The sequence below is a fragment of the Rhinolophus sinicus genome, linkage group LG03, assembly GCF_036562045.2.
Source record: "Rhinolophus sinicus isolate RSC01 linkage group LG03, ASM3656204v1, whole genome shotgun sequence".
Taxonomy (NCBI): Eukaryota; Metazoa; Chordata; class Mammalia; order Chiroptera; family Rhinolophidae; genus Rhinolophus; species Rhinolophus sinicus.
Genome location: NC_133753.1, coordinates 198,543,678 through 198,551,302, shown reverse-complemented (window position 1 = coordinate 198,551,302; position 7,625 = coordinate 198,543,678). Strand labels below are relative to the sequence as shown.

At 50.1% G+C, this 7,625-nt stretch overlaps 1 long non-coding RNA gene across 1 annotated transcript; it reads left to right on the top strand.

Moving 5' to 3' along the window:
* The first annotated feature begins 991 nt into the window (after positions 1-991).
* On the top strand, positions 992-5,592 carry LOC141570743 (uncharacterized). Its single transcript, XR_012495206.1, has 2 exons — positions 992-1,203; positions 3,445-5,592. It is a non-coding gene; the product is annotated as an uncharacterized LOC141570743 (long non-coding RNA).
* The last annotated feature ends 2,033 nt before the right edge of the window (positions 5,593-7,625 follow it).

The following is a 7,625-nucleotide window of genomic DNA, read 5'->3' as shown; positions in this document are numbered from 1 at the left end:
AGAGGAACTGCTTAAATATACATAAAAATAGATCTTAATAGATGGTGCCAGTAATTCCCATAAGAACTTCTCCTGCAAGTCTATAGAGATTGAAAATGGGGTTGGATTAATAGTGTGCAGTAAGGCGCGCTGGGACTTTTAATCCTGATTTCCTTTTTTTTCAATGTAATTATATTATAACAAGAAGATAAAATATACTAATTTTGGTCATAATTATCTACCTCAGTTGAAGCAACTATCTTTCAAGGCATAATTTTCTGCTTCTTAAAATGACTTTTACTAAAGAAAATTTCATCATGCTCTGACTGTAGCCAGTTAGCCCTCATTCCAGAAACTTCTCGGGAACACACTATCACACAGAGATGTGACACGCACTAACTAGTAAAAAATACATATCTCAAATACCTTTCTGAATCAGTTCCCCCAAACACTTCTTTACAGGCACTTTTCATAAAGAGTAAGAGTTTCTACACACGACTCTGAGTGACACCTCCATGGCTGGCACGCCTGCGGGCAGAGGGGCCGAGTGGGCGTCACCAGGGGCCCTCAGCCCGCGAGATGGATCCTGCGATCGTCAGCACGGCATCGATCCTGTGGCCTGGCCACTGACGCCTGACAGGCGGGAGTGCTAGTCACGCTGCAGCCTGAACTTGATAAATTGGTGCTGGCGACACGGTGAGTGAGTCGGTGGTGCCAGGGTGGGGGGTTGGGGGCCTGGGCGGGGGCCTTGGTGACGCCAAGGCCTCAGAACACAAAGGAGCAAGTTTTAAAGGGGGGGCACTGCTGATGTTGTTTTTCAGTCACCTTTTCCCTAGTAGGTTTGTTTTCTTTCTGTTGGAAATTTAAAAATGAGGACAACAGTTTGGGATTGTCAGTCCTGAAGGGCTTGTGGAATGTTCACCGGTGGACGGCCTGGAAGGGCAGGGCTTCACGCTGAAGCCACAGCTTCGCTCAGCCACGAGGAGGCTTTTTATAGCCGTGCCACCTCCACAGGAGGCTTGTGCGGTGTGATAAAAATAACTTCCAAGGACACACGTCTGGACCTGTGGCGTTTGCTGGTGGCCCTAATGTGCTGCTTGAAAAGCAAGGCTCTCTCAGAGCTGTGGGCTCCACGGTGACCCGGGCGAGTCCAGTCTGGTCACCATCCATCCACAGGGGACACCGAGAGCTGCTCGCCAGCCCAGTTCTTGCTACGGCACCAAGGTAACCGAGCCTCAACCTTCACTTAGTCTGTGTCCACCATAAACCAATGCCTTTTACTGCTCAGACGGCAGTGCAGCTCTTACTTTTGCTGGCATTGGAAAATGTTTTCTTTTTCTCTTTTGAATTGATTCATTTTAAATAAACAGAACAAACTCGGGGAACTGCAAGTAGGTGAGCTTGTGGCCTTGCTTCCCTTCGTCTAGTGTTGTTAGCTTCTGAATACTCAGAAGATTGTTCCTTATGTAACCCAATGTAGACGTGTGTGCTAAGTTGGTTGACAAATACAAAGGATAATTCATGTTTTTTCCCTAAAGATCATTGGATTTTGTGGAAGATTGTCAGAATATTTAATAATATTTTTGGAGATCAATAAGGCAATTTAAATGCCTAGTTTTCAGAACTTTTCCCCTTTATTCTAACGATAGCAAGTTTCCACAACATCTGTGACTGACCCGGTAAATTGTTCCTCTTCCTTAATTTACACTTTCATTCACCTGGGGTGCCAGTTACTCTGTGGGTAAAGGTGGCCTGCCACAGGTCCTCTGGGTGTGGCCCCTTCGTTGGCACTGGGCTCGCCCAGGGCTCTGCTAGGCAGGGCGCTAGGGCTTTCCCGAGGAGGAGGGAGCTGCCCCACCCAGCACAGCAGGCTGCGGCTGGACGTGAGCTGGTGCCACACCGCTCTCTCATGGAGTGGGGACAGGCCCAGACCGTGCGGAGCTGGGCCTGCTATGGTGGGGTGGGGCAGGACCAGGCGCGTGAGCTCTGCTCCACGAGGAGCCCACAGGAAACCCCAGAGCCCGGAGAGCAGCAGCTGAGCTGCAGGAAGGGATGGGGTCGGGTGGAGCCGCAGAAGGGCTGCCTGCCTGCCAGGAACGTCCTGCCCGAAGCGGAAGTGGTACCTGATTCCTCAACAAACTGTATGTAAGAGGTCGCCCCCGAGACAGACGAGACAGGGTTCATTGAGGGAGAAAGCCAATTACTGGGCTTAAAACACTTTGTGGGGAATGTCAGAATGGACAATAGACGCAGAGAGGAGATGACACACCCCTACCCTCCGAAAAAGAGTTCTACCAGGTCCACAGAAAAAAAGGAAACAGAGATGGGACTGATGACAAGAGAGGGAAGTCACCCAAAGGTTGGCTGGTTAGATTCAATCGTAAATAAAGAGAATTCTAGAGAGAGAAAATACAGCAGCACTGAAATTGCAGATGTAATGGAAGAATTAGGAAGGGTCCGTAGGACTGATGGGCCTGGCTTCCCGCCCACCAGCAGCCCTGCCCCTAACGTACACACCCCGCCAGGAAACGGACCATCCCGCGGGCAGAGGCGTTTGTGTCCCACCCACATAGGGTAAAACCAAGGCTGAAAAGGGCTGAAACGGCATGCTGCTATTTCTTGGTTGACGTTGCCGCCACAGCAGACATTTGGGCAGAAATAGTGACGTGCTATGGCCTATCTGAAGCATCTCATGACTCTTTGGTGATATTTCTCCAGGAAGACCAATTGTACCCAAGACTTGTTCTGGAAATGTGATCTCTGTTTTAAAGCACCAAGGCATAGCGTGCGCACAGTCAGAATCCCGCAGGTATCACTACTATTTCTTGGAGAATGTGGCCTCATGAGAAGTGTTGCCCTGGAAACAAGACAGCAGACAGAAGTTCTTATCACCCATCTCCAATATCCTGAGGACATGTGCTGAGACTCCGGGGCATTCTTTCAGAACAGGACTGTGTCAGTGTCGGCAGGGCCCCTCCTGCTCAGAGAGCAGCTCCTGTGTGTGCTGTGACTGCTGATGTTGTTTGCTCTCAGTACCCTCCTGTCACTCGCCACCCGAATGCCCAGGCCTAATTCTCTGTTGCATCCACAGTGACGCACAAACGCAGTGCCCAGACCTACAGGTGCAGGATGCGGAGAACTGCAGCCGTTGTTTTCGTCGGGATGCAATCCGAACGCTCTCTCTCGTTTGCTCGGGGCTCAGTCCAGTTCAGATTGTCCCACGGCCACACCACGGCCTCTTTCCACTGACACACAGAGCTGTGAGGAAAAGCTGTTTAGAACAGGGGCTTCTGTACAAATGTGATTCTCTCACTGACTTTGTATCTGAATTCAAAAATTGTCCCCAAACCAAGTAAATAACTTTTCTAGAGTTATTTCTTAATATTCAGAGAGAGGAAAACAAGTGTTAATGTTTTTATTCACAACTGAAACCTTTCACTACGTGTTTATGCGTTCCTTTTTCAGAAACATCTCCTTACCATAAAAAGTTCTGAAGTTATCAATGAACAAGATGAACCCCAGTGTCGCCCCGAGAGATAATTCCTGTCGATGTCTTGATGCTGACCCTTGCTGCTTTACGATGACGTGGCCGATTTTCTCTGTCATTCACATGCATCTCAAGCGTGATGCACAGTGTTACGTTCTCTCTTAAGGGTCTATACAATCTGCTACTATTTGCAATTTTTATTACTGTAAGTTCTGTTTCAATAACACCTTTCTCCATAATAATTTCCAGGACTTTTGAACACTTTACAGATTAGAAATTCCGGAATTTCGAGGTGGGAAGACAGGCAATATAGTCACGGATGCAGGTACATGGCATCCGTTGCCTTCCCGAGCGGTTGCAGGTCTGGCTTCTAACACATCTCTTAGCAACATAGCTGTGCTGATTGTTTTACAAATAAACGATTTTTCAGAACAATTTAGATTTACAGAAAAGTTGTCGCATGAACATTAGGACAGAGGAGCCCACATACCCCACACCTCTCATTAGCATTTTCTATTAGAACAGTGCTCTGTTGCACTCAGTGAACCGACACTGACACGTAACTGCGAACGAAAGTGCACGTTTTGTTCAGAGCTCCTGAGTTTTTACCTAACATCTGTTTTGCTCCAGGAGCCCCTCCAGCTCAGCAAGTGCATTTAGTGAGCGTGTCTCGGCTTATCTCTGTGGCATGTCACGTAGAATGGAATGAAGTGTCATTGCCAGGTGAAAGCTAAAGGAACGTTCTGGTATAAACCTCATAAATGTGTCTTCAGGAAGCCATTGCCACGTTCAACAAGGTGTTGCTAGTAGGTCTGCAGCAGAGATGAGCTCACACCCCAGCCTAGCTCCCAGCATCCCTCCTTGTGCCACGTGTCCCCCCACCCCCGCTGGCCTCTGCACTGTGACCCTCTCCTGCCTGAGGCCTGGAGGTGACAGGGACACTCAGCTCTTATGTCCAGGCACCGGAGGAGGTGGGTGAGTGGTGACCGAGTGCAGTGGGACAGACAGTGACCTGAAGTGACAGCATCACGGTGGAAAGCTTGCTCGCCTGGAAAGCCACCTCACCTCTCTGGGTGTCCTTCCGTCTTCCTAGAAGAGGCCACCGTGTTCCTTGAGCTCCGTGTTCTGTGTCTGTGTTTCTGTCTGTGTTCTCACCCCAGCCTGAACTCCTGGGCACTGGCCGCATGTACTGACTCACTTCACAAAGCTCTCCACACGGGATGCCGCTGTGACTGAGCTGGTGCTGCCTGGAGTCGTGTTTCCAGCTCCTCCCGGCCGCCTTCCCCGGGCACCTCGTCTCCTGGGCCCCTTTTGTCTTTGGGGGTCTGAGCTGTCCCACAAGGAAAACAAAATGAATGGCAGCACTGATTTCCAGGAATGACTCTTCGCAAACCTGTTTTGCATTGTACTTTATCTTTGGTGCTCATCTAGGTCATAGAAAAGTGAAGGCACTATGATTTGTCCTAATAAGTCACCAGGCACTGGTATTAGGGTAACCAGTGAAGGTTTGTTAGGATTCTTACTGTTCACTCAGAAGGCAACTTAAAGAAAAGGAGGTATTATAGTGTCCCCTTAGCAGACACCTTGGATTTTATCCAAAAGTACACGACAATTTTCCAAAAGTACTACGGTATTTGGAAACTGTGAATTAATTCCTTTAGGATTCTTGAATCGGAGATTAAAATGTTAAAAAGAAAAAGAAGGAAATAGGAAATTTTTCTCTTATTTCTAATATGGCTCGTTTCTTCTCTCTGCCAACAACTCTTGAGAACTGTCCTCCATTTGAGTCTCAAGGGACGATACCTGGCACATATTCTGACCTTTGAGAAGAGACAATAGTGGAAAATGAAGCCGCGATTTTTATGGAGGTTGGAGAGATTTTCACTCCCTAGAAATGGTAGGAAGAATTCACACCCTTATAAAGTAAAAGTGAAATGTGAGTTCTCTTTTCCCCCTCACACCTGGCTTGTCTCATGTCATTGGAAATGGCTTTTTAAGTATGTTAAACTGTTTCTCTCCCACAGAGCGGAGGGTCCCCTTGCCCATCTGCCTATGAACTCGCTGAAATTTCCTGGAATGCCTTTTCTTCCGTCCCAGGCTCACTAAATTCCGCTACTGTCCGCATACGCCATCCATCTGTCGAGCTTTCCAGCCTTCCTCCTTTGGGCTCTGGTACATTGATTAACCTCCTGTTCCCCAGTCCTGGCACAGAGCATGGCACAGAGTAGGGGCCTGTGATGCTTTTAAGGTTACGAATTGCAATTGATGCAGGTGATGTTGGATCTGCTGGCAGTTTCTGGGTGTGGGCCGGGATCGTGTCTCGTGAAGCTGAAGGATGGAAACACGGACCAGGGAGAGGAAAAGAGTTTTAAAAACAGGATAGTTTATTAGAGGCAGGAGAAGAGGTTGCAGCTCCCGAGCGGGAGGGGGTCCCGAATGGGGGTGCCTGTGACTGAGGCAAAAGCTCTTACTTTTATACCTTCCCTTGCCTGCTTGGGGCAGGGGAGCTGTTTGAAGACAGCTTTGGGGCCCTTTCTAATGAAATTCGTCTACCAGGTTTGTTCTGCTTGCCCATCCTGGAGGAATTAGCAAAGGAACCCACTCTTATCTATCAGATCTGCTCCGTTTGTCAGGCCAAAAGGAATTTTATGATTAACCTCAAGGCCTTGTTACATTACATCCTGGAGTGAAGGAGTGATTTCAAAACCTGGAGTTTCAGGATATGGCTGTCTTTGTTTATTCCACCAGGGACCTCCCTGTCTACCTAACAATCACACTCACTAACCTGTCTCACAATGACAAACACTGTGGACTGTACAACCATTGTGTGAGGTGAGCATACCATGTAACCTTCACAGCAACCCTAAGTTACCATCCCCACTTGGCAGACAAGGAGACTGAGGCTCGGCACAGGTTCGCACCTGGCCCACGTCCCTCTCTAGCACGAGCAGGACTGGGTGAGAGTCCAGCCACGACGCGTGACACGGGAGGCCCTGCTCCCGCCTTGCAGGACTCTGCTCCACGGCTCCCTCAGAGCGCTGGGCTTCTCTGTGCTCACGAACGCACACTGTTCCTCAGGGCTTTCTGTGCTGGCTCTGCACCTTCCCTCAGGGGAGCGTCGCTGGCATCTGGCTTGGGTCACCTCCCACCTGCTGTTCTGCACCCTGGGGTCCTCTGCTAGACCAGCCACCTGACACTCTGACCTCTTGATCCTGACCTCCTCATGTTCAGGAACCTTCTCCTGCTTCCACTGCCGTGTCCGGCGGACCAGGTCAGCTCCCATAGGTCCTGCCGCCCAACTGTACGCCCTAGAGTTCATCTCTGTCCTGTCTTGTGGCTCGAGGACTGCCCTTCCGTCTCAGCAGACCTGCCTCCCTGCAGCCCCCTCGCTCCTCTTTCCCATCCAGCTTAGTGTCCACGTTCGAGGGTTTCAGCAACACTCTTGGCCACAGTTACCTTCCCAGGTGTCCTTTCTTCTCCTTGCAGCCTCTGACTAACCCTGGACACTGGCCAAGTCAACTCCCACTTCCGTAGGGCTGCACCCCAGAGCCAGGCGCGCACGAGGACAGTCCCCAGCAGGGCGGCTGTTGTCCCTCACTGTCCAGGACAGCAGCCTCAAATAGGCTCGCTGCTGCCCCCGTGTCCCTCTGTCCTCACGGCCGCTTACCCCCACCCCAGCTATGCTATTTCCAGCCTTCCGTGCCTGCCAACTTGCCTCCCCACAACGTTCCTGCATTGGCTTCGTTTCTGAAGGTCAGAGGTAACGAGGCCACCAGAGAAGGTCACCATGCACAGCCCTCTGCTTTGTTCTGCTCCTTTAGAGATCTGCCCTCTCCCCAGAACCCCACTTCCTCTGGGCAGGTGACCTGCCCTGTGGTCACACCCGTGTGCTCTTGAACACGCGGCCTGTTGCTCTCCACGGCGTCTTGCCTGTCACGCTGAGATCTGTCCCTTGGTTGGTGTACAGGAATGTCCCTTGGGGCCACCGTATCCCCCAGCTGCTGTCCTAACCCATTGCCCTCTCTTTTACGGGGCCTTTTTCAAAATGTGCTCACACTAAATCCTCTACGTTTTCTCACACGTTTGCTTCTCCAACAAGGTACATCATTTTTACTTCTAGCATTTTAAATGATTTCTTAGCATCCAGAGGTCCTTGATT